General features: G+C 40.8%; 1 long non-coding RNA gene across 1 annotated transcript in view; it reads right to left on the reverse strand.

Annotated features, from left to right (window-relative positions):
* The window catches only part of LOC121899899, a 30,540-nt gene extending 4,051 nt beyond the window's left edge, over positions 1–26,489 (reverse strand). The window contains exons 1-3 of the long non-coding RNA XR_006096814.1: positions 26,236–26,489; positions 14,018–14,157; positions 1,535–1,647 (exon numbers count right to left, since the gene is read on the reverse strand). This is a non-coding gene — a long non-coding RNA (uncharacterized LOC121899899). The remainder of the gene's footprint in view (positions 1–1,534; positions 1,648–14,017; positions 14,158–26,235) is intronic.
* Positions 26,490–26,972: the final 483 nt, after the last annotated feature.

Below are 26,972 nucleotides of genomic sequence, written 5' to 3' on the forward strand. Positions count from 1 at the left end.
CAGCTGGTTAGTAACACGGTCGCAGCGAGGGTGGTGCTGTCAGTTAACCTGGAGCTAGAAACAAAGAGGATGGTGCTGCTTTCCAATTTAAGTAGCTTTGAAGCAGCAATCCTGCAACCCCTTTTCTTTTTAATTATGTATTTATTCATTTTGCTCACGTCTTTGTGTATTAGCAGCTATGCTGCCATGTTCTCATTATACTTTTCAAACATGACCTGTTTTATCGTGACACCTTCAAATGATTTTATGTTGATGAAGTTTAAGCCTATGTGGGTGGTGCTCTTTTGTCTTTTTTTCTTGCAACAACCACTCACGATATCAACCCAGTTCTTCTTCTTGTTTATTCCAAACAAATGTTGTGGGAGAAATGTGTGCGTGGGAAAGACGTGCAAGACGTCAGGTGTTTAAACCTGAAGTGTGCATAGGATGAAATACCACTGAGTTATATCCATTGTGATAGCAGTCACATGAACCCAAAACTGTAATAAGCCCAAACTGTTAACTCTGCTTCTTTCCTCATATTTAATTCAACACACACACACACACACACACACACACACACAGGGCCTGAACTATTTTAGCCAGTGCAGTTGGGTTGTTTTGCATGTCTCAGTGTGATAACCTGGAGACATACTGAACAAGATCAATGCAAATTATTTGAAGTTTTTGTTGACTTATAAGCTGTTGTGTTCATAAGAGGTAATAACACACACACACACACCTTTTCCCTTCAGTTATCCTAATAGAACAAACAGTATCATCTTTAATGTAATTTGCGAAGGCCAACAAATAAAAAATTAATCATATACAAAGTGGCCAATCTTATTAAGGACTGAATTAATACCTTGTTAACCTCATTCTGAACTTCAGTCACTGTAACTGTAGATGCAAATTAACTTGGGTAAGAAAACACACCCCGCCCGCACTCATCTAAAACACTAACGGAATGAGAGAAAGATAAGGAGGGACCAGAAGGGCGAAGAGAGTAAAGAGGGAGGGAAGGGTTTCCCACAAAGTCGCCTCACACACACTGTAATTTCAGGACGCATGTTTTTTTGGAGGGAGGGTGCAGGATGCTGGGAAGCCTGGGAGGGGCACTTGATGCTTTTAGGGGGTTGGTTATGGGTGTTTGTGGGATATGTGGTGCAGCTGTAAAACTTGACTTGTAGAGATTGGTTTTGACTGATGAAAATAGAAAAAAAAGAAGCAGACACACTACAAAGGGCAAAGCATGCAAGACAGCACACACACATATAAACACCCCTTATGCAAAACGACATTGAACAACTGAAGAGTTTTGTTTTAAAAAGGAGATTTTATCAAATATAAATTTAGCATAAATCCCTGTTGAAGGAAAGGCTAACACCTTTTCAGATCGTCCTTTGTTGTTAAATTACTGAATTTAACGCAATTTGGAGGAAAAGTCATCAATTTGTCTTCGAATTATTCAGAGAAGACAAGAGCACTGGATGAGTTTGTTTTCTCACATTCACACCATTATTATCCTCCTGACTCGGTGGTCTCCGATTCTTACCGTAAAAGGCGTGTGTGTGTGTGTGTGTGTGGCAGGGTGGTGGTAGACCGCAGACAGGCTCTAGGTGCCGTTGTATGTGTGTGCGCAAGTGCGTGCCTCCTTCATGTCTGGACCTGGGAAGAAAACAAACAGAGGAGAAGAGAGCACAGGATAAATTCAGGTGTTGTTTGGTAAACCGTGTTATTAAAATGTCATACAACACAAACCCACAGAAAATATGCACACTGTAACGTGCAGGCAAAGCGTATGAATTGGAAATAAGCACACACACACACACAGCTATAAAGACATAGGCAGGAGAGAATGTACATACATAGATTATGAACACATACACATACACACACACACACACAGAAAAACCTTTGTAAGCAACTAAATGTTTTACTGTGTTTTATTACACCAAAGTCAAGGTTTTCCTTTCACACAACTTGGTTTATAACAGCTCCCTTTCTAAACACATTTGTAGTGGTGATATGCGTCTTAAATTATTCACTTAAATTAATCAACAGCTCCGACTGATGTGTGTAACACAATTAGCTGTAATAAGTCTGCACTTCATCTCCTATAAAGAACTCACACATGATTTTAAAATGTACAACAAGCCCACTCAAAACCCAATTCCTATAAACACTCTGGGTGGTCTTGAGAAACAATGACAAGGAGTCAGCCAGTGTGTACATTAACACATGATTCATCTCCCAAAAAAAAAAAAAAAGTTGGACGTAGGCTGGGTGGTTTAAAGAAAGAAGAAATTAGTAAGAACAGAACACCAGTACAGGAAACATATGGAATCAGCCTTTGAAGTATTTAGCAGTCTAAAATCAGATCTTGATAAAAACATGCTGGTGATTGTGTGTTGCAATGATTGTTATGTCTCTTTTAATAAAGCTGAAATGTCACTGATGTGCTTTTATGTGCTACCCTAAACACAATGAAGAATTTCAGGATAATGACAGAACTGGCTGTAATGTATTATATAGCGCCGGGTGTTTGACATGCCCACAGCATGATGAGACTGGGAGTGATGTGCACTGAGACAGAATGAATTATCAAAAGGAATTTCTGAGTATAACATCTTAAGTTGACCAGATGGAAAGGGAGAAAAAAATCTGTACAACCTGGAGATGCAGCGGGGGACTAGTGACTACTGACTAATGTAGCCTTCCTGGTTTTCAACTACGCCTATACACAAACATAATTAACAGACAGAAAAACATGTATTTGACTTATTTTCAGAGATATGTCAAGAGAAAAATACCGTGATAGAAAAATATTGTCTTTTCATGTGTATAAAGCCTGTCTGTTCTTTGAATGGTTTTGTTACTGTTCTTCTCTACAAGAGCAATGGAGAAAAAGAGAAAAGAGAACTAAGACTGCAACTTTATTTATTATTCTCATCCAATAAATCTGCCAATTATTTTCTTGGTTAATTGATTAGTCGTTCGTGCTATAAAATGTTAGAAAATAGTGAAAAATTGCTCATTTTGCTTGACCAACAGTCCGAAACCTATAATAATAATAATGATAACAATAACAATAATAATAATAATCATAATAATCACACTCTAGAAGCTGCATTAAAATTGTTACTATTTAATTTTCTGTCAATTTACTCATCAATTAATCTACTAATAACAGTATAAGCCCTTCATGATCCTCATAATAATTCAGTTTTAGTGCCACATTTCAAAAAGATCACTTATAAAAGTTTGGAAAATCAAAATGTAGAATAAGTGTATTTAATCTCTGTTGGGATGTTGAGAGTGACAAGTGTGAAAAGACCGTCCCAACTGAAATGTAACTTCCAACATAGGTTAAAAATAAATTAGTAAATATTATAATAGTAGTAGTAGTTGTACTAGTACTAGTACTAGTAGGATGAGGAGTATTAAATCACATTACAGTTTTTCCATTCTTGACTTTGGACAGTCATTGTTATACTCTACATCCCCCCCATGTTTTCTTTGATTCGAATGCCATTCGGTCTCCCATTGTGAAAATAATGAGTCACACTGTGTACTCTGAAAGCTCTGGGTTCATTTGTGACCAATAAGCACATTAATGTTCCTGCTGAAAACATATTCATAAATGTTTTTAAGCCACTTTACCCATTTTAATGATTTCTTTGAGCAACCCTACTGCTTGAAGTTTTAAGAAATCCCTGAGAGTCTTTTTTTACTCATGTCTTCTTTGGTTCGAGAGCCATTTGGTCCTTGGCAAAGACTAGTGAGAGGTCATGGTTAGATGTGGTAAGTAAAAGTGCTTCTTTCTAAAGATATCTACAGTTCATGTGCTGTGTTTAAGCATGCTATATATGGCCCAACCAGTTCCATTTTTGGTTTGTGTAAACATCAGGAGTGGAGTTTTGGATCTTAAATATGATCCAGGACCAGGACCCTGATCCCAAAATACAAATTTTCATACAGAGACTCAACTTCAAATTTGACATTTTATTATATGTAGGAGGAATCTTCAACGCTCATATCAATCTCCATTTTCTTTCATGTTACATGCAGTGAGTCACATATATTATTATAAAGTCAAGGTTCTAATGTAACCCATGCTAGAAAAATAACACCACTGCTGTAATAAATGGACCTGAAATTATATATGCGATCTGAAAACCTAGTTGCAAATGAAAACACACACACACACACACACACACACACAAAAAAAAAAAGTTGTCCAAAAGGTTGCTAAAAGGTGGCTTACTAAAATAGACTTGCTCGTGAAATATGGTTCCTCTGAATTCCTCTCAGCCGGATTTACATCCACAGAGAAGGAACAATGATTGACCTTGGCCGGATGAAAAATTGCCTCAATTGTTCTTACTTCACTTTGATGTTAAATACAGTGAAACAGGGCAGCGCAGGAAAGCTGCTTGCCACAGCCGGAGGAGAAATTAAACCTTTTATGCCGCCTAAGACCTGCCCCCTCCATTTCTCTTTCGAAAGTCCCCCTCTGTCCAATTGCCTGCATCTGCCAGAATATACATGCAATTTACTATTTCTGTCTTGCCTTGCTAATGTATCCTTCAGTTACTGTTCTTCTATATGGTATTTTCCTTTTTAAATCACCATGTTTATTTAACCTTTTTGTATCATTTCTCTCACACTTCTCCATCCCTCTCTCAGTGTTTTTTTCTCTCTCCCACTCCCATCTCTCTCTCTCTCTCTCTGCTCCAGTAAGCAGACTCCCCGAGACCAGGGAGGGCACCTCCGTCATTAGGGTCCTGGCACGGAGTCACCAATTTATACTCTCATTAACTGATCCATGTGTTGCTCAGTACATAAAAAAAAAAAAAAATTCTGGGACCACCCACGTGTTTAGGCTCTCTCAAAACAAAATGCAACAATAAAGATCTGTGTTCTCTCTGCCGGCTAAATGAGCCAATTCGCGGAAAAAGAAAAAAAAAAAAAAAAGAAGTTGCAAATTAAGGGAGTTTTTGAGCTTTTGATGGTACATGGGGTGTTTATGTGTTAACGAGAAGATGCTATTAATCAGGACTGACTGCTTGAAAAGCCCTTGTTGTGGGAATGACTGGCCATGTACTTTTTGTTCTTTTTCCACAAAGTAAAAAGAAACCTTGCATAAATTAGTTTGCTTTCAAATGTGTCAAAAGAGACTATGTGTAAGCCAGTTGGATGTCATTAACTGTTATACTGACATTTGTACTAACACATACATAACAAACTGTGCTGATAAGATAATATTAATGACTGTATATCCTGATTTTATTTTTTTTTCTTATCTTTTCATTTCCTCATTCCGATGTGGTCAGTTAGTTTGAGAGTTTTTAAACCGTATGCTGTGCCAGCAGTGTCAAGTCACAAAATACACACATGATGCTAAAAGGTTATTTCTAGTGATCCAGGTGACATTTTTCTCTCTCCTGACTGCTGCAGGGTCAAGCAAATAAACCTAGCTAGGAGTTATTAATGAACACCCTCTTTGCAATTTAAGTAAAGGGGAGTACTTGTGGTCCTGCAGCTCAATGCGGCTCAAAGAACAACAGTTCAACTTCCTGTGGGTTGAAATGTGAGATACTCGATAGATAGATAGATGCTGTTTGCGGAAAGTTTGTGCAAATTTATCACAAATGTTTCCCAAGATTTTGTCTCAGCTTCTTAAAGTTAATTAAGTGCACACAGAAAAACAAAAATCAAAAGCATTTATGGTCTTTATGGTTACCTTATGTACACAAATGTAAAACCTTTCTGCCTCATCTGGCTTCTGTTCAATGTTTAAATAAAAGCTCACCATGAAACTGTAAAATAGAGACATGCATAATGGCCTGATGTTACAAGTTGCTTAAGTTGGCTCTGTGATGAAAAGCAGAGGGCACAGACTCACAGTTGTTCTTTGTAAAGCAGAGAATCATTTCAAGTGCACATCTATGAATGTCAGGTATGTCTGCCATCTGCTTTGATCAATTCAGCTTTTTAAAAAAATCTGCTTTGTCTTATCCAAACAACCAACAGGGGTACCAGAGCAGGAAACAGGAGACATGGCTGCGCTCTTCTATTTCTATACTGTTTATGTCTGTACGCACTATATGTGCTGATCTTTGTACTTTGTCAGGATATGTCTGTGTTCTACCATATTGTGCCTGTTTGTAATAAAACTAGTACAGACATGTAGAGCTAGACAACCCAGAGCAGTTACTCACACACCCTCCTTACTCAAAAAAAAAAAAAAAAAAAAAAAAATCACTAGTCTTAATTATATCCATCCTCTGGGCGTGTCTTTCTGCTCAAAACAGACATCTGAGCCACCCCCCAACCATCAGGCCACAAACCTCACCGAGGCCTTATGGAAAGAACTTTTTGGTGAACACATTGACCTTAGATGGAAACAAATGTATTCGGTACTGTGTGGAGTTATTTTCACTGAGGTTACAAAGACAATCTGATTTTATATTGTTTGTTGTTGGATTATCTCCTCATGTACCATAAGATCTGTAAATGATTCCAGACTTTAAAAGTTCCTGCAGAGGTTCTTTTGATAACAAAAATCTCCAGCATGTTAAATTCAAGTGGGTGAATCATTTACCATATCAAAAGGAGGTGGGATAAAATAACAGTAATATTAAAAACGTGCAGAACACTTAGATGAAAGGGTGGAAAAGACAACACGACGCGTGCGTGTACACACACACACGCAGGTTGGAATACACAGGCGTCTGCTCCAGGGAGGAGGTTGTTGTGACTGCACTGTTCTTTTTCACAATCTGTAATTTTCAAGCTGGCACTGTGAGGGGGGCAAGCTAGTAGTGTACACATACAGAGACATAGCGACATGAAGACATACAGAGAGAGAGAGAGAGAGTCTACACAGGCAGGACTATCTGCCAGACAAATCCTCCCCGGGCTTTGATCCTCTGCCCACTTCTCTCTCTGCGGTTTTTGTTTTCAGGCAAACAACTGTGATGTTTAGCTGAAGTGCAATAAGATTCCAAGACACTAAAAAAATAAGGACTCTCAAAAGCCTCTGTTAAAAAAAAAAAAAAAAAAAAGAAAACAACACAAAGGAAGCACAAAAGATCTAATTTAAGATGGAAGAGGCTAAAAATAATAAATGATCATCATCCCTGTCCATTCCTTCCTCCCTAATGTTTTCAATATGCTATCCTCCAAGGATCAAGGGGTTAATCAGCTTCTGTTGTATTTTAGCCGAGATGCTATCGAAGGCCATTTGTTCCAAGCAGCGAGGCTAATGACCCTGAGCCGACGCTTGGCGTTTGGCCGGGAACTCAGAGCAAGGGAAGGTAAGTAACCTCATATATTCTCCGGGGGCTGAGCTAATGAGAGGCAATGGGAATTCGAGCTACGGTTCATCATCTACTTAGGAACTAGACAGCAGTGTCGTCGTCCTAAACCAAGTGTACACACACGTATATACACATATACAGGAAAACGTTAATAGGAAACCTCGGCATCCTCCTCCTCTTGCACCCAATTTTACCCCTGTCTTGTTAAGTAAATGTACGATGTGTAACAGTTTATCATCAATAAGTCAATAGCACATTAATTCTGAGACATTAGTATTATTACTATAAACAAGCAGGATTATCACCAAGATGGCTGGCAGCTCCCACTACCCTTTTATCCTCATTTAACCACCTGGTTGGATTTTGTCTGCTGGGTGTCTTTACTGTATAAAATATTTTACAGAGGTGCTGTTCTTTCATCACAAAAAGCAAGTAGCAATATCCTTTTAGTGTAAGAAAGTAAAAGAAATATAGTATAGCATTATTATATTATTATACTATTAATTTAACAAGGACATAATACTAATGTTTAAAAAATGAAGCATGTTCAATCTTTAAAAGTGTTTTCTGTGGCTTCACTTCTTAATCCAAAGATTCTTCATCACATATGACCATTAAAGGTATGCAGTATATAAACATCAATTTCATGGTGCTGCGAATTATTTATCATGAGCTGGTCGTGCCATCAGCTCCTTAAAGTTAAAGTTGTAGCTATACACAGTGTTATACACACACACACACACACACACACACACACACACACAAACACACAAGGTATAGCTGAGCGTGGACGCTGCTGCCATATGAGACTGAGTGAATTCTGCTGTGATGGGAAAGCGGCAGGGGGTCCACTCCTCTGCCTTTATTCAATTCAAGTCGAGCCTGGCTGCCTCTTTCACTCCTCTGGCACGCATACTAATATTTATGCCTGTGTATGTGGAAAAAGAGAATGGGCACAGGAATAAGTACTACTGCACCCTGTATGTGTGTTTATAAAGTGTGTTTGTGTGTGTTGGTAATACCTCCAATGGCAGACTAATGATAGGTCTTATCGACACCCAGCAGTGAATGCAGGCCTTTGTCTCCTCTCGGGACGCATTATGGAAAGCTTAGGGGGCTGCCTTTGACTCCTTTTCATTCTCTCACCCACTGATAAAAACCCAGCACAAAAAAGGCAACTGTTATACAGCTCCTGTAGCGCGGCAAGTTGAGACACAACACACCCCTGTAACCTCATCATCAAAATAAGCAAAAGTTCGGCGCACAGCTCAGAAACTCAGAATAAGTCACTGACAAAAGATAAGAAAATAAGACTGAAATTCACATTTTGGAAAACAAAATCCCAATGCCTGAAATTACTGTTCATTTATAGTATTCAGGGTGAGCAGACAGAAAGACAGTGATGTTAAAGCAAAGTGTTAAATATTCAATCTCAAATAATATTCAATAATACTCAAAATGACGATGATAATAAAAAACTTCTAAAATAGAAATAACATAATTCTAAATTCTTTTAACATTGCATTACTAGTTACTACTGTATTTTGCATTGTTGTTGTCAATTTGTTTGGGTATTTGATGAAATATGTCATCAAATATTAAAAAAGAAAGTGGACATCTGGTCACCCTAACAATAAATTATCTGGATTTAGTTAAAGGCTTTAATGTTTGACCTTTTTCATCTGTCTTCTTGTATAATTCACGCTTCTAAACATTTGATAAGACACCGTTTTCAAATTGATGCGGTCTCATTTTGAAACAAATGTCGATATCAATGGCTCTTTCATTTAAGTACATCTCCAGATATGTGGGCCATAAGTTATCTCCACCAGGCGTAAGCCTGGAAGGAGATAATGTGCTTGGTTGTGTGTGTGTCCGTGTGTGTATCTGTCCGCAGTTTATTTCTCATACTACTGGACCCATCACCCTAATATTTTTTTGTGCACATTTACGACTGTATGCTCAAGGACCTCTCGTGGTTGTGGTGATTAACAATTTTTTAAAAACTTATTTTATAACACGATTCCTTATGTGCCTATAGTAAAGCTTAGACTTTCATCTTTTCAGCAGTCACTGCCATTTTATGATATGTGTTAATAAATAGCAAAAGGCACTTCCAGCAATTGGCTGGGCTAAAAACAAGGCTTACCCAGTCTGTTGCAGGCCACATTTTTGGCCTTTGTCATGGCTCAAAAACTGACATCCATAGATAAATTTGGTCTCATCTTGAACCGGAGCATCTGCAGATTAATTTCATATCCAATATGTTATGATCCACTAAAGTTAGGCACGATGCAAGATGAACAAATCCCTGTTTTTATTAGCTTTGCCACCACCTTGACTGTAAAGGAGTCAGGAGGGACAAGTGAGTGAGATTCAACTCTTCTGGGAGGGGAGAGGGAGGTAGGGAGGAGTTTCATTTTGTGTGGTGTGTGTTACCACAAAATGTTTTAAATGAATAATCTTTAAATTGAGAAGTTTGGACTTATCGCCCTGCTTACTGTTTCCTTATAAAGTTTATACAGTTAGGCGAACCCAGGATGCTCAGTTATAATACAGTTACACTATTCTATGCATCTTAAAGAAAACTGTGACTATACAAAAACACTTTATGAAAAACTTTGCATGCATCTATTTAAGAAAACTTACACACCGGGTGGAGATCTGCACTGTAGTGAGGGCATTCTTCTTGTTTATAGTGAGTTTGCCCCCCCCCCTTTCCAGACTGTCAAAAAGAGATTTTCTCTTCCTCTGAAGGGTCTGTCTGTTAGTTACTCTGCTTATTTGAGGGCTAGAGGTTGAGGCAGGGTCCCTTAGACAAGCAGTTTATGAAATGAAAATGTTTTCTTTTCCAATGATGGCAAGCGTTACTTTTCACGTTTTTAAGAGTTCAGCATACAGCTCCTTGGGGAGGCATAGCCATTTCTACGGTCGTTTCCTGCTGAGTCAATAAAAGCCCCCCTCTCTTTCTACCTCTTCATTTCTGTGTTTTCTGTGTGTCTTTCTCAGCTTTATTTTAAAGTGGTTATTGTTAGGAATAGCTTATAAGTACATTATATTTCTAACTTTAGCTCTCCGCCTTTGGATTTTCCCCTTAGATCCTTTTCTGTCATTCTCCATTCACTCTGAGGGGATCATTAAAAAACTTCACTTTCCTCTCTCCCTTCTTGCCTTTCTTTGCATACTTCTCAACTTTAATCCCAAGAAAAAGAACAATAAAGAATCTTCAAACATAGACCTTCCTCGAAATGCTGTCTCTCACTGTGTGTTGCTTGCCAGAAATCCCAAAGAAATCCCAATGAAAGCCCCCAAGGCCAAGCAGTAGGGATTTAGAGGCCTCATTTAGTAGGCAGGTAGAGTCGAGTCTCCCCCCGTCCCATCCCTCGTAGCAATTAGAGAGAGGCCAGGAAGTGCAGTATTTTATGGCCTTATAAAGACATTAGAGGCATCGCTCCATTGGCCCTCACCCCACCTCTCCATTTACCAGTTCTACCTCTCCCATTTTTGGATCTCTCTCATTTCTCTCATGCTCACTTTGAAATTTTCTCCACCAACATCGCTTTTGCTTTCTTGTTCACTTCTTCTTCGCTTCATCACTGTCCACCTCCTTCTTTTTTTGTTTATGTTTTTCCATCTATTCCCCTTCATATCCATCAATCTTTTTTTTTTTCCATTCCTCAAGCCATCCATCCCTTCAATATTTTTCAAACTGCTCTGGCTTCAAACTCAATAAAAGCTCTCATTGTAATCTTTAATCCTCTGGTGGTTGTATGGTGTCTTTGCTGATGGGGGGGGGAAAGGGCTTTGATGAAATAGCACTGTGTTGTTCCACGCTTCCCTTTGTGTGGACACAAATGTTACCATTTTCAACACCTGTCCATCAGGTTTTTATGCCCGTTCCCCAGCTGAGTATGTTTTTCTCCCCCTCACCATTGTAAACCATCGTCCATCATTTTCTGGTTATTTTGCTTGAGCGTGAAAGTGACAATTACTCGCTCTGTCCCCCAGTCCCGCAGTGAATCAATATGACTTGACGGAGTGACTCATTTGCCTGCCAAATGCATTTTTTGAAATATGAAACTGTGTGACACACTGCGGTGTGAGCTATGCAACCCTGCCTCCGCATACACAAATGGACACCAAAAGAAAACCACACTGCTTCTTGAGTCCTGCAGCTTCTAAAGCCATCTTAGACAGACTTGGCTGCTCCTGAAAGACCTTCTTCCACCGGAGCAAAGGCTGACACACTTGAGAGGAAAGGGGGGGAAAGAAGAAAGAGCATTGACATGTCTGGATACTTGCTTACAACATCCTCCACCTTTTTCCTTCCTTTCTTCCCCAGACTACACTTGCATCGTTTCACCAGTTCCTAAAACAATGGGGTTGTGTGTAGTTGGACAACTTGTGCCTCCACCAATCCCAGTTGGTTGATATACAAGACATCCATCAAAAGGATGATGAAAGAAGAAGGAGATGGCATTTCTTCCTCAAATGAGTTCATAACTACTTTGATTTAAAACAGATTTGACTTGCCCAACTGGGGTGATCTGGACAGATTTTTAAAACGTGAGGAAGTATAATAATTTAAATAATATTCCAAAGATTATGATCAGCACTTTACAATCCCTGGGAGGGTTGTTTCAAATGTTTTAACCATCGCTATACAGCATGTTCTGTCTTCCCAGGGAAACTAACATTTAGCAAAAATGGAAGAAATAAAGACAGTGATCAAAGGATGTTAACAGAGAGTACTTGTGGGTGAATACACTACGGAAAAGGAAGGTGGACCGTGAACCTGTGGTTGCTTGAAATACAGAACAGAAGGGAGTTAAAAATGTGAGAAAAGACAGAAGATTGCGAGGCTCAGGCAGACTGAAAATAAGTGAGTGAGAGTGCAAGACCTGAGGAACAAAACGAAAGAATTGAGTTTGACTGGATTGGGTTGATATGAAATGAGTCGAGCTGAGCTGAACAGAAATAAGATGAATGTAATTATTCTGTCTTCTGCCGGACGTCATTGTGAGGTACTGTTCATATTGAGAGTGCTGGACAGAGGTAAAACAAAGACGGTAAAGGACATTTTTACTGGCATACCCTCTTATCAACCATTGTTACATCACATACATACATACGCATTTTAAATTATATCTGTTTTAAGGTTTTTATATTTGGTGTTCTAAAGAGAGGAGTGAAAAAAAGAAGAGTAGCAACTTTAGAAAGTCAATTTTCATTAGTAGGAAATCCAAAGAAAATGTCATGACAGCAAAACAGAATCACCATAGATGAAAAAAATGTGCATTACCACTTTGGAAGCCTATAATGGGAATAATACAATTTGAAGAACTTTTGGATATTGAAATCATCAGAAAACAAATTAAGGCATGCAGTGCATGCTAAGTTCTGTGTCCAAAGCTATAAAACCCTGGACAGAGAAGCTTTGAAGAAAAATCACATCATTGCTATTGTAACCTCTGGGGTGTAAGGCTGAGGTGGAAGAGAGTCCCATCAGAAGGGAGGATGACAAGAACTGAGAAAAACAACATTTTCTTTCCCTCTCGCTGCCTCTCCTCTTTAACCCGCCCCCCTATCTGTGTACAGTGGAAGCCATTCTGACCATGCTCGCATGCTGGAAAATGATTTACTGCTGCTTTCAGTCTCACACAGAGAGTGAGAAGATTACTCAGAGAGACTGCTCACTTTGGGAACTGCTGAAACACAGTTAAGACAATAAGATGGCTCTTCTCCCAGTTTCCCCCCCGTGTTTTGCCTTTTGGCAATGCCACTCTCTAAGGTAATGTTTTCCTTTCTCTGTCCCTGAAATGTTTGACTTTTTTAAAAGTCTAATGGATGCTGTAGAGAAAAGGTAAAATCCTTACAACATAAACTGGATTGGATGTGTTGTGAAATAAAACAAAAAAGAGCTACATATTAAACAGGTGGGCTACAATAAAGATTAGGATATGGGTTTATTAAAGTCAATACTGAAAGATATTTAACATTTGTTAGCTTACTTTTTGTACAGGTATTCAGTATTCATGACCAATGAATACATGAAATACAAAAATGTTGAATTTGTCTGAATGAGGTGGATTAAAATGCTTTTTTCTTTCTATAGTTCCTTTATGCAAAGTGACACACAATGCCTCTCTAATGATTCTAATAATTTATACAGATAATTTATTAATTACAATTTGCAAATAAATGTAATTTCAGACTGCTCCTCTGTGGCTTTGTTCAGTGAGAAAACTCCATCGTGATAAAATGTCTGTTAACCAGTCCTACTTTGAGTCATTTCTGTAATTGGGAGGCGTCTAATCATACAAATAAGAAAAAAAATATCAACATGCATAGAACCTAATGTTGCTAGTAGGTTCCTCTTCAGTAAAGAAAAATGAATGCTGGTGGGAAAAAAGCAAAAAGGGGAGTGATAAAGACAAAAGAGAAGTTGAGGATGCAGCAGGTGACTCAGACAGGATGGTACGTTCTTCACCTGGCGGCCGTGGCTCGATGCCAGGGACACAAACACAAAAACAAACACGGACACACTCATACACATAGCAAAAACACACACCCATGCAAACACGAAACCCACCCCTGGTATACAGCTGAGTCAGGCAACCAGGTGTAAGGGCAACAGAAGACAGACACAAACACACACACTCACATACACAGAAAGACAATGTATATCCCCGGGGCAAACCAAGCTTTCTTACCTCTCTTTCATCACTCTTGTCTTTTCTTCGTTGTGTTCTGCTCTAGGGATTTTCTGCTTCCCCTCCTTCCCTCTGCGGTGAAGGCTAACGCTGTTAGCACTCGTTCGGTTTCTTCTTCTTGTGCCAGCTCCTTTCATGACCTGAAACAGAAAAAGGGCAGAGAGGGGAAGTGAACGATTAAGAAACTGTTCGAGCATATCTAACCCCACAGATAGATTTCTATCAAGAAAAAATAAATAAAACACTCCATTCATATAGTTGGGCCTTGTGGAATTCCAGTTATGGCCTTTAAAATTCAGTTATCTTTCGAAACAGTTTCTAGCTGCGCGCTCCAAAAGAATGTATGAACAAAACAGGCGCAGAGATTACAAATCGATGCAGTTCACGACCTGCAATAGAATGTGCTTACATGAAAGGCTGAAGTCAAGATATATTGTGTTGTGTTGTATCCCGTTCCAAGAGCTAGGTAACTTTTTTGCAGCTATAAAAGCCTGAGCAATGCTGAGATATCATGAGCAACAACAGCCAGTTTTGTATTTGCAGAGTAGAGCAAGATTGCTCAATGTAACAAAAAATGAGGTTCAAGTTGGGGTCAGGAAGCGTCGACTGGCAACCAATGGCGAAAAAGAGGAATAGGATGATTATCATTATGTTTCTATACGGTTGTCTGATTGCCATTTACAGTTTGCATACCTGCGTTGGCATTTTACTGTGTCCATTTAATCGTTCATCTTTTGTTTGTATAGACTAAGATGTCAAGTAATTGTGTTGTTCGCAAAATGATTTTATCATAGCCAGACTGCTTCGTAAATTGACAGGGTTTGTGTGTGTTTCTGTGTGTGTGTGTGTAGTATATATGTACTGTATGTGTGTGTAGGGGGCGTCTTACAGTGCACTGATGAAATTGCTAACAGCTGTGACAGCCGCGTTTGCACATACACACACACACACACTTTTCGCCATCTCATTTGTAGCATACAGCTGCACAGATAAAGCACGCAGGTTAAGCAAATATTGTACAATGGCCAGGAAACAATGAACAACCCCCATCCCTCCCCTATCTCTCGCACTCACACTAACTGCAGCATTGCTAAGAGTGTGCCAACTGTGTGTGTGTGTGTGTGTGTCTGGGTGTGTGTGAAAAAATGACTGGCAATGCTTGTCCTCTTTATTACTGTGAACAGAACAGACACCCCTGCTCCCCTCCCATTCATTTTAATCTCTATTCTTAAAGATAAAACCTCCTCAGTCACACTCTCTCTCTGTCTGTATGCCCCCCCCCCCACCAAACCACCCATTCGCCCCCTAACCCGCACCCCTCCAGCCTGGTGTAGACCCTCCCCAAAACCCCAGCGAGGCAGCAACAGTGCTCCTTTGTTTGCCCCCCGTGCCCCCCCCCCAGTCCCCTCCCCTCCTTTCTTCTTGCCCCCTCGCCTTGCCCCGGACGATGCTGGTTGGCGGGGATGGAGGCATGCCTCGACAGGAACGCCAGAGGAGAGGAAGGGAGGGTATGAAGGATGGTGGGAGGGAGGAATAGAAGAGAAAAAATGTTGGAGGGCATAAAAAAAAGAGTAGGGGTCCTACAGTAATTTTTTCAGCCTCCTGCTCCTTGCGACTCGTTTTTTTTTTCCTCTCCTGCCTTTCGTTCCGGCACTTTTCTGTCCATACAGCATTACATGAGAGAGGTTTCTCAGTGTGATTATGGGGAGGAGGGTGGTAGGTTTGGAAGGACTACACCCTTACTGAACCCACCGACTCCAGTTTGACTAAGAGTTGCACAAAGTCGTTTGCAGAGGGCTATTTCTGGTTGGGACTAGCAAAGCTAATTTTAAACAGTAAAGTAAAGATGGGGAAGAGAAATAAAAAAAACTCTGACTCTGGATTTTTTTATTTCTGCTCTGAAAGAACTTTAAAAAAAATAAAATAAAATAAAAAAAAAACAGCTGTATTCCTTGGCTTTTTTACATGGCTCAGAAATAATGTGCGCGATATTCCAACAGGCAACGTGTAAAAATAGCCTTTAAGTACACAACTTGTAATTTCTCATTTATGCAAAGAAAATACTGGACCTGCCCATTGAGGTTAGTCAAGACATAATTTTAGCCATTTCTTTTTGGTACCACTGCAAGCGCGGCAAACCCAGTTCCCTAATAGCACAAATTCTGCTCTTGTAATGGTGCCTGAGGCATGTCTCATTTGGAAGTGAGGGAGACAGCACAGTAAAGCAGTGCCTTTTCCCCTTAGCCAAAAACACAAATGTGCGCACATATACACACACACACGCACACAGGCGCCGTGGCAGCTCCAAGGCAATCGGATCATTAACCCCAACTAATCTACAAACATTATGTTTATAGAAACGCCTTCCCAGCTTAAGCACCCGCGCAGCCAAGCCATGCTAATTCATTCTGAGAGTGTGTGTGAGTGTGCAAGTGCGATATGGTGTATTTGCAAGCTACAACGACGACACGTGTGTGTCAGTGCTGCTGTGTGTGTGTGTGTGTGCGTGCGTGTGTGTGTGTCATGTCTCTCAGTATGCGTGTGTGTACACTTGTGTGTCATCGCTGCCTGTGTCTACAGTATCTGCTGTGACAGACACAGGGAGAACATGACAGAGACAGCGAAAGAGTGTGTGAGCCTGAATGTTTATGTGTGTGAATGTGTGTGTGTGTGTGTGTGTGTGTGTGTGTGTGTGTGTGTGTCAGTGGTGCAGCTCACAGCCTTGATCTAGACTCCTGCCTCTCTCGGACACCCTGCTGCGCCTGCTTCATTAATCAATAGGACAGATGAAGACAGACTCCTGCCGCGCTGTGAGGAAAAACAGTAGCTTGCATGCGTGAGTGTGTGTGTTTCTGCATGTAAGGAGGCTAGAATGCCCTCAGGGAGAACGTGGCAGACATGATGCCAACCTTCAAGGCTTCCTGTCCACACAGAGATCATCCGCACTGGATTTTCTTTTTTCCAGAAAAAAAAAAGTCAGACACAATTTGATATATGATTTGCATAAACTGATATATTTGCCAGTGTATTAACCCTAACCTACAGCAACCCCTTTCACATCTCCAAAAAAAAAAAAAACAATGAAGAATGAGAGATGCATTTGTGTGCTTATGTGCAAACAACTTTCTATTAAATTCCATCATTTTCTCACTTCTTCAGGACTGTGGGGAAACTAATTTTAGAAGTGTTTAATATCTGCAAAAAAATCACACTGAGTATGAAGCTGTTTTGAAGCCCCAACTATTCAACAATGAAACACCAGGCTAAAAAAAGCACCAAAGAACAGATTTCCGTTGGTCAGATGAGACATTCACCCGAATCCAGGAAAACTCAATTACACACACACACAACTGTAATTACTTGCTCCCTCACCCCCAACACAAACACACACACACACACACACACACAGAGAAACAGCCACTGATGTGTCTATCTACACTCCTCAAAATCCTAGCTATAAAAAACATCTCAAGGGCTTATTCAAAAATCTTTATGAAAATGGTTTTAATATACCCTCAGGTGCAGTCAAATGAAATGGAAACTACTTAGAAGTTAAAAAAAAAAAAACCTTCCACAATGAGCATGCGAGTCAGATCAAGTACACTTCTGATACCTTCATTGTTTGAAACCTTTTCTGTCAATTAAAAAGCCTGTGAGACTCTGTGAACACAGGTAAGAGCTGTAACAGAAACACCTTAAACTGCCAGTCTTGAAAGCATGTAAAGTGATCAAAAATAGCTCACTGGGTGTCATCAAAACTCATCTACGTGGTGTATTTACTCATCTGAAAAGTAGCAAGGTACGCCCTTGAAGAGCGCACATTATAAGTGCTGTATATTGTGACAAGGGAATGTGATACGATTAGTCATTGCTATGTATCTTTGTGAGTCAGAATTAGCGGCAAGTTCAACTTGAGGAAAGCTGAGACTGAAAAACGATAGCTTGATACCATATGTTACAATATAATTAGGGATGCTCAAACATAACAACTGTCCGAATAAATGTTCCTTATCAACCTTGAATTAACTGAAAAAACACAGTTGAGCTAGAAAAGCTAAGTTCCTGTCAGGATTTATTGTGGAAGTGTGTCTGTATTTGTCTCTCCAAAATTACTAAATAAGTTTAAAAAAAACTTTAAAACTAAAGAATAACTTGGTTGGTATAACATTGCATTTTATTTTCTACAAATACCTGTAGTCAAAGAACAATGGACCTTTGATTTTGAGGTCCGCTGTATTTGAAGCCGGATTTTGGTAAATGGTCCCTAAAGTGCGACAAAATCAAGACCACAAATCAATTTCACGATTTCTAGTAAAGCAATTAACGCTGACATTTTAGACATAATTGTGCAGAAATAGTAGGAACTACATTTTGGTTTATTTTGTTACTGCGAAGCAGGAATGCATGTCATTTCCTGGTGCTCCAAATGGCTAAATGACTTGAATCGAATGCCACAGAAGCCATTTCTCCCAGAGCGACCAAACCTTAAACTTTAAGTCATTGGGAAATTGTGCCACCTCAATGTACAGCAAGACCATTTTGTTTGTTTTCAATGTAACTTGTGATATTTGGCTGAGGCTCAGTAGTCTCTTTGTTAGCCATTGTGTGGACATGAATGAATCTTTCTTCCACATGTCATACAGAGATGCACTGTGTGATCCGATGAAAACACCTTTGAGTGCATTACACAGAACTCCTGACTGTGTATATAGGCACCAGAAATAGTACTGTATGTATAGACTAAATAAAGTGTTAGCCCTTGATTTATGGTTAAGTCTTACAAATGTTGTAATTTACTTGCTTCAGTTAGTGGTATCGTTTCTGTATCTTTCACTATGCTTTTCAACAGCTCTCATATATGAAGGAGAGCACATTAGTGATAGCATTTTGTATGTTTTTTTGTTTTTTTTAATCCAAATTCAAGATTAAGTGAGACAGTGGAACAAATAATACCATACTGTTGTTCAAATTAGAAAAAAAAAAGCTGATAGGAGTTTGATAGATTTCACACTCAGCAATCATAGATGCAAGCTGTGGCTGCATTGCTTTCTGGTTTATTGATGCTACTGTAATGAGCATTTCTTCTTCCTCTGTGATGGATTCCGCTTCGCGCGACTGTTGAACGACAGCACAAAATGGCAGAGATCTTGTTTTGATTTTGTGCGACTCATAACAGAACATGTTTACTCATAGGTACAATGTGCTTCTATCTGATAGTATTCTGAGAATATCCTCATCTTAAAGCACATCTAGAAAAGTCACTTGCGGAAATGAAAATAAAAATGTGCTAAGAATTGTGACACTGTAGCGATTTTTAAATAGTTTTAAGTGACTTGTGTAAAGAATAAATTGCCTGTATGAATTCTCAACCCTAAAATTAGGGTACTGAAAAAAGAAAAAATCCAGACATGAAATCCTGTGTCAGTTCCTAACCCGAGATGCCCTGATTGCATAGGCACATTGTGTTGTTTGACATTGTACCGACGCCTGACGCTCAGACAAAGAAGCCGGTGCAGGTCTCGAGGGGGCAGATGACAAACACTCCTAAACCATGGCCAGACATAATCCTCCCCCCTCCCTCCCGCCAAACCCCACAACAAACGCACAGCGGAGGGGGACTTATTCAGAGCATATTAGGGAGGTGAAGGAGGCCAGGCACTGAGGGACTCTCCCCACTTGGCTGTCCTAATCATCTGAGACAACCCCTCCAGAGGCACACCCCCACCCAATCCCTTCCCGCCAACAAACCCCACTCCACCCCCTAACGCATGACCCAGACACATCCAGGAGCGTTTACAAGGGCGGGCGGCCATGAAATGGGGAAGCTGACCAAAATGAACAGCCCCCCCGGGAGCTGTAGTATAATTGTCCATCTTCTTGGTCCAAATTAAACAAGCTCGAGCGCATTCAAGTATCCACACACACCCCTCCCCGCCGCCACCACCCTACTTTTAACAGACTGGCACGTTCCATAGAGCACGCCATTGATGCAGAATGATGAGCGGGAACACATTGTCTCGTTATATTGTCTTCAATTAGGCAAGAGATGATGGGAGACAATGAGAGGAGCATTTGTAATCATGAGCCTCCCAAACTCACGCTGGGAAACAGAACTTCATTATGCCCAATGGTCCCTCATTGACAATAAAACTCTGAATATATGTGGTTTATCCATAGGAAGTTTTCAAGCATAAATGGCTCGGAAAGAAGTGAGTCACCAGGAAATACTGTAGGGGGTTCTGAAACTGAAGTCAACAACAGATATGGGTAGAGGCAAATCATGTTCTTTTATCTGCACTGCATGTTTCAACCCTAGCAATCGCACTCATCCTCTTATTACTTCTCCTGTTCACTTACCTGAACTCTCATCCTATGCAGGTTTACTAAACTGGTATTTAAAGTTTTAAAAGTCATAATCGGGAGTGTTTTAGAGAAGAGAGTTTAGGGGGGGGGGAATTATAAATAAAAAAAGATAATACTTTAAGAAGAACAAGAAACGAAGTGCCTTAGTGAAGCTGTTTGGCAGGAATGAATTTAAAGGCATAAAGTGGAGCCATGATGTCTTTTCATCTTCTTCACATAAATGTTGTACAAGCTTAGCTCTGAGAACAGAAGCTCTGCGGCATTGGTGTCAGCTCAGAGCCATCTGTAGAAATGAGACTTCTTTAAGAAGGAGAAAGAAAAACTCGAGAGCGCATTATCTGCATTTTACCTGGAGAGCGTTCAGCTGAGAAATGACTCTAACCCGACATCTTGCTGGCTTTGTAGCTCACCCCGTCATTTAAATCACGTTCCACCGTGGCTGTTAGGCTTTGATAGAACCATCCAACCGGACAAATACCGCTTTCATAAAATTGTGCAAATGATTTCTTTCAACTTGGATCGCGGCGGTATTGTTCCCCCATCCCCAACCCCCCCCCCACCCCATCTTTCCTCTCTCCTCACGGCACAAAGAGCTAATCTGAGACGAACACTCGCACCAGCTCTGACACATTGTCAAACCAAAACCGGGGTGATTTTATTTTCTTTAAATCATGTAAGTGAAGAATGAGGTAAAAGCCATCACCCATGGAGGACAACAGAGGGGTTTTGAGAAATAACTGCGTATTTTTTCCCCATGAACACTGCAAGGATTATATATTATGCTCCCCTTTACCCATCTATCCCTTCAGCTATTCTTCCATATGTACAGTATCAGAGTGGGACCAGATAAATGCTGAAAGGTTTTGGCTTTGCCCATTTGCAGATGAAATCAGTCTACAGTGGGTGCCAGTAGGAGGGATAGCCGTCAAGTTGAGCTGCCCTAGGGCCGAACAACCTTTCCTGCAAGGCCCGCTCCCTTATCTGATTCCAGCAGACGGGACGAGATGATGGCCGTGCCAGCCAGAGCCTTTGATTTTTTTAAGTATATCCCTCTGCTTTCACACTGCTTTATTGATCGCCGACAGACCTCATTTTGTTCCTCTGCTAAAAGAACGCTTCGAGAATGTTCTATTTGTAATGTGATCACCCAGATGAGGATGGCAGAGAGGTGGACAGACACTAATCCTCTTTTTTTTACCCCCAGTCTCCAGAATCATCTATGGTGATTTTTGTGGATCGCCCCCGTTGTGTTTCTCATCGCCTGAGGTGCAGATGATTTTTTTTTTTTTTTACAATCGGGAGAGGTCACAGTATATGTCATAGTTGAGGGTCACTTTTTATGAAGAACAATTTCTGAGATTGGTGACCTAGAGTGGTAGCCAAATTCAATCCCAACCACATTCATCATCAACCAGAAGAAAAGCTACCATTTATTCAACCATTTGCAATTGGGCTAAATGGAATTTCAAACATATTACAAAAGCCATCTGATTGATGCTTCTTTTCAGTTCATTTTCAGTTCATTCATGAATGTTTTTGACCACAGGCTTACTGTTAAACGTGCTCATCGACCTCTGTGGATCGAACATATTCCTCCGTGTTGAACAGTACAACGCAACAGTATAGAGTGGGGAGCATCTGCCTCGTCACTCCACCCAGATGGCAGCAGAAAGTATGTAAATTGGATCATTAACCTTACAGCGCTTTAACCAGTGGGCCATGCAGAGGGCTCGTTCCATCCGGGCTTTCTTGAATTTTATTAACGCACATTAATAGCATCGGGAAACTTTCGCTAATGGCCTGAGGTGGTTCGCTGTGGTGTTATCAAACACTGTAGTAATTATACATGACATCCTTCTGATTAACACTCCTGTGATTATTGCACCATGTCAGATCATCTTTTTTCCGCCGATTAAAGACAGTCATCCATTTTCTTGGCGAGAAAATATTTCAGAGGAGGAGAAGGGGAAAAAAAAAAAAAAAAAAAAAGGGGCCCAATATTATCACAACACTCCCCCACCCCAACAAGCAGGCTTGGATCTTTAACCCTCAACAATAGAATGGCATGAAGAAAAAGAAGCAGGGGGGCAAAAATGTGAAAAGGATCTGCATTTTCATACAGCGTTTCCCCCCAGTGCTTTCAGTGTGTGAAAAATTTGCTTGTAGTGTGTGTCTGTGTGTGAGCTGCCAGCAGTGAGGGCTTGCACCTGGAGCAGGGTGGAGCATGCGAGGGGTCAAGGGTCACCTCGTGGGCTAAACAGGATTGAATTCTCCTTCTTCCTAAGAAAGCCAGACGACCCCTGCGGCTGCATCGCACAACACGGGCCTTCCTTTCCTTTCCTTCTCTCCTTCCTCTCCCGTTCACCTCTTTTTCTTTTCTCCTTTGGAAAGGCGCAGTAATCCATAACCCACTCAACTATCAGCGGCTCAATTATCCCTCCCGTTCACCCATTTTCTCCCCTCGGATGGAGATTCAAAAACAATTAACCTCTTCACGGCTGGGGACTTTTCCCAGGAAAGGGCACAGTGGTAATTGAATGACTCTGCCATTTACATTCCTGACCATGACTTCACTCCTTCACGCATAAATCTGGTTACTGAAAATCCTAATCTGTGGCTTTGTGATTGTCCAATGTCATTATCATGGATGATGTATTATCACACTATGAAGACAGTGTTTTACTTCAAACGGGATTTAACAGGACAATTTGGTAATGTTTACAAAACAACCTTTTGACCTACTTAAACCTAAACAGATTTACATCATTTGTGCCAAAATATGTTGACAGATTAGTGATCTTTTAAAAAAAATTAAGCCTTCATAGAGTCTAAAATGCTAACTTTTCTCATGCAAAACTCAGTAGCGGTGCTTTGCGGTGAACTGGTACGACTAGACTATTTCACACCAACTGTCTATAAGCTATGGCGCATCCCCCCACATCCTCAGCCTTCAATAAAATGTTCTCTTCTCCCCCTTCGTTATGGAGGGGCCTCCTATTCATCTCCAGGTAGAAAGCCTCAAAGTGTAGGAGGGAAGAACAGCTTGTTGCTCCCATTGAGCTTTTTATTACTTCCCCCTTCAAAGGGTGGTGGCAGAGGAAGAGACATCCCCAATCTCCTTGATGCCATGATACACAGTCAGCTTTCAGAAAAAAAAAACAAAAAAAACAAAAAAAAACAAACAAACAAGTGGCAGGATTTTGACTGGAGCCCTGTGCAAATTTTCCAAACACTTGTTCTTGAAAACATCCCATCTGACAAGATTACATGGTTTTGGATACAGAGGAGATAATTCTCTTAGAAACAAGTTCACAAAAAATGGGCATTGTTGAGAAAAATAACTCAGAATGCGCATTAAAAATCATTTGCCTCATTTGACTAGAAACAGAAAGACATTACATACGACTCTACTTGCTCTGATGTTCACTCTGTTGTCAGGCATAGATGTCAAACAAAGACTCCACTCCAACCAGCCATTTTCCATACAGCAAGCTAGCTTATTATCTAGCTAACCCAGCAGCAGCCGAATGATGTAATCCCTAACCAACACACGCAGAGAAAACAAAGACGTGTACTCCTCAAAACAGAAGACACTCTTAAAGATGAATTTGTCTCTCAAAGAAATGCACGTATTGAGGCTTTATTCACCAACTCCCACCTCTAATTAGTGTTTTGTACTTCTTTTTGCTCGACTTCAGACGCCACCTCTCCTTAAGCCCCAACTGAAAGACGCCTACCGTCAGAGCAGAGGTAGTGTCCGAGGGCCTCGTTTAAAACCTCCACTTCGGTAAAGATGGAGTCATCAAGCAGGAATGATATTTTATGTTCACTTTTGAAGCTCAAAAGATTACACCTCCATTCATTAATAATTGGATAACGTTGTTCTATTAACCTAATCCTTTTTGAGTTTCAAGATCAAGACTTTAACATCATTGCATTGAAAAAACTCGAAAGAGACAAAACATCAAGATTCAGACCTCTTGTGTGCTGTACAAAAAAAACTTATAAACAAATATGATATTGTACAAATAATGTAATACTTTCAAAAACAGCTAAGTAGTACAGCCCATAAACCCCAGCTATTTGAACAAAATAGAAACAATACAATAACTACAGGCGCCATGTCATATCTATATTCTCTAGAAGCTCGCCAAAACAGCATAGCTGAAATCTCACACTCTCTCACTCTCTCTCTCTCTCTCTCTCTCTCTCTCACACACACACACACACACACACACACACACAGAAGAAGTCTTTGATGTTTCCACATGATTGTGTATATTGCAGCTGCGTGAGTCACCCACACTCCATCCAAGATCCGTATAGGCTACACAGTGGCAGCAGTAGCAGTAGCCCTCCATACCACACACACACATACACACATACACACACACACACGCAACCTCACAAACAACATAGCGTGTCTTGACTGTAGCTGGAAGACAGGGAAAGAGGCACGAGCAGGGCCAGCAGGAGGACAACAAAAAAGAGAAGGAGAAGGTGGAGAAGAAGAAGAAAAGCTAAAACAACTGGCTGTGTTCCAGACAGACTGGAACTTCTCTTGATCATTATGTCTAGCCTTCAGGTGTCTGAGGTCGGGCTGACTGTAGGCGGTAGTTAGGTTGAGGGTGGTGGGAGGATTGGGGGGGGGGGGGGGGGTGAGTGTAGATAACACAGCAGCCAGACAAAGAGGGAATAAGAGGGTTGCCTACATACCACCAGCATCAAGGAAGGGAGGGTGGGAGGCAAGGGAGGGAACAAGGAGAAAAAAAAAAAAGGAGGGTTATAAAAATTTGATTAGGCGATCCTTCGGCAAAGTGACTTTCTGTGTCGGTTTGCTTTTCTTTTTGTTTTTTGTCAGTTCCCCTCCCTTGTCGCTCCTCCAGAACGCCGCCTCAGAGAATAGGGCAGACAGATTTTATAGGTCCTAATTAAAGCCATCTGAAGCCTTTCAAAACATCAAATGGCCCCGGTCCCCTGCTTTTTCCCTCTGATTGTGCAGAAATCACGGACAATCAGCGGGCACCCATTTTTGCTTTGACTCCAAAATGTACATAATTTTTGTTGCCCCCCCCCCCCCCCCCACCTCTGACCCCACTACCCCCTAATTTACAATCAATAAATGGGTTCAGTGAATGACATGACCTCATGGGGTGTCAAATTCACTGGAATTTTACATAAATGTATGTTTAGTGGCGCATTTCACTTCTGAAAAACACATTTTAACCCTAGTTCTCTAAGCCTGACCAGAGTCTAACTTAAGGGACGTTTTTTTTGTCACATCCTTCATTGGAAATGACATATAAGGTTATTGAAGATCCACCCTTATCCTGCCTGGCGGGTTGAAATCAAGTGCAGCCCTGTTTTCAGTGTGCGTCAAGCACTCCATTTTTTTCTCTCTCTCTTGTCCCCCCCTCTAATTGTCCTCATTGAGCCCTGTGGACCGATTGCACAGCCTGCCTGCCTGGGGTCAGTGGGTTTACCGTGTGCTTTTTATCTATATTTCATGCTATGGCGCTGCGCGGAGACAGCCACACATCCACAATGAGAGAATTCACAGAGACGCACAAAGAATGTCGACAGGAAGAAATGAACTTAGATGTGAAACAAGCATCAAGTGCAGTGAAATTTCTTTCGTAATGAAAATCTCTAAAGCGTTTTTAAATGTTTAATTTTCTCTTCAGTGTGTACTAAAACGCATAGCATACGGTACGGCGCAAAAGTGACACATGCAGTTATAATTAAAAAACTTAAGTCGGCTACAAATAAACGATACACGTAACTAATACTTTCCAGAATGGCAGCAACAATTAAGTGATTTGAAGAGGGGAAAAAATATAATGTCGTCTACTTACGATTCATTTCAATAACTTCTGGGCGTTATTGTCTCGCCCCTGCGCCTCTCCGGTCGCTTGGAGACGGAAAAAAGTCTGTTCCTCCTACGAAGCATGGTCATTCTCATCGACAGGACGGTCAGCTTCATTTGATGACGATAAAGTTTTCATAAGATAACACCTGGTTACTTCTGCCGAGGACGATGGACGTCCGATTCCGCCGGTGTCTGCTCTTCAGTGATGCCTGGACTCGTCGGGATTGTGCGCTGTGAGGAGAGGGAACGCACAGAAAGGCGTCATGTGAGCCGGGGAGAGGTGCGCCATTGGCCAGGCGGGGATAAGTACGATAAGGCTGCTCTGTGCGCCATTGGCCCAGGACAGGAGCAGAGGCGCCTCCTCACTTGGCTGTGCGCAAGAATGTGAGTGTGGCTCACTGTTCATAATTTTCAGCAACCAGAAAGGGGGGGGGGGGGGGGCATTAAGTAACAAATTGTTCCAAAGATCTCCTGTTTTTTGTCACCGACGCACAGAGTTACACGGAGGGCAGCAAAGAGAAATGCACACATTCTGTTTCCTGTGTGTGTGTATAAAACAGAGGAATGAATGAATGCATGCATGCTTGGTGAGTCTACATAACTTGTATTTAGTTGTCAACTTGACGTGAGCACTTTATCATTTTTATGATCATTATGGTGCAGAGTAAAGATGACATTGAAACTGAACAAATGAATTCTACACCGCAAATTTCCATGTAATAA

Source organism: Thunnus maccoyii, chromosome 7 (genome assembly GCF_910596095.1).
Source record: "Thunnus maccoyii chromosome 7, fThuMac1.1, whole genome shotgun sequence".
Lineage (NCBI taxonomy): Eukaryota > Metazoa > Chordata > Actinopteri > Scombriformes > Scombridae > Thunnus > Thunnus maccoyii.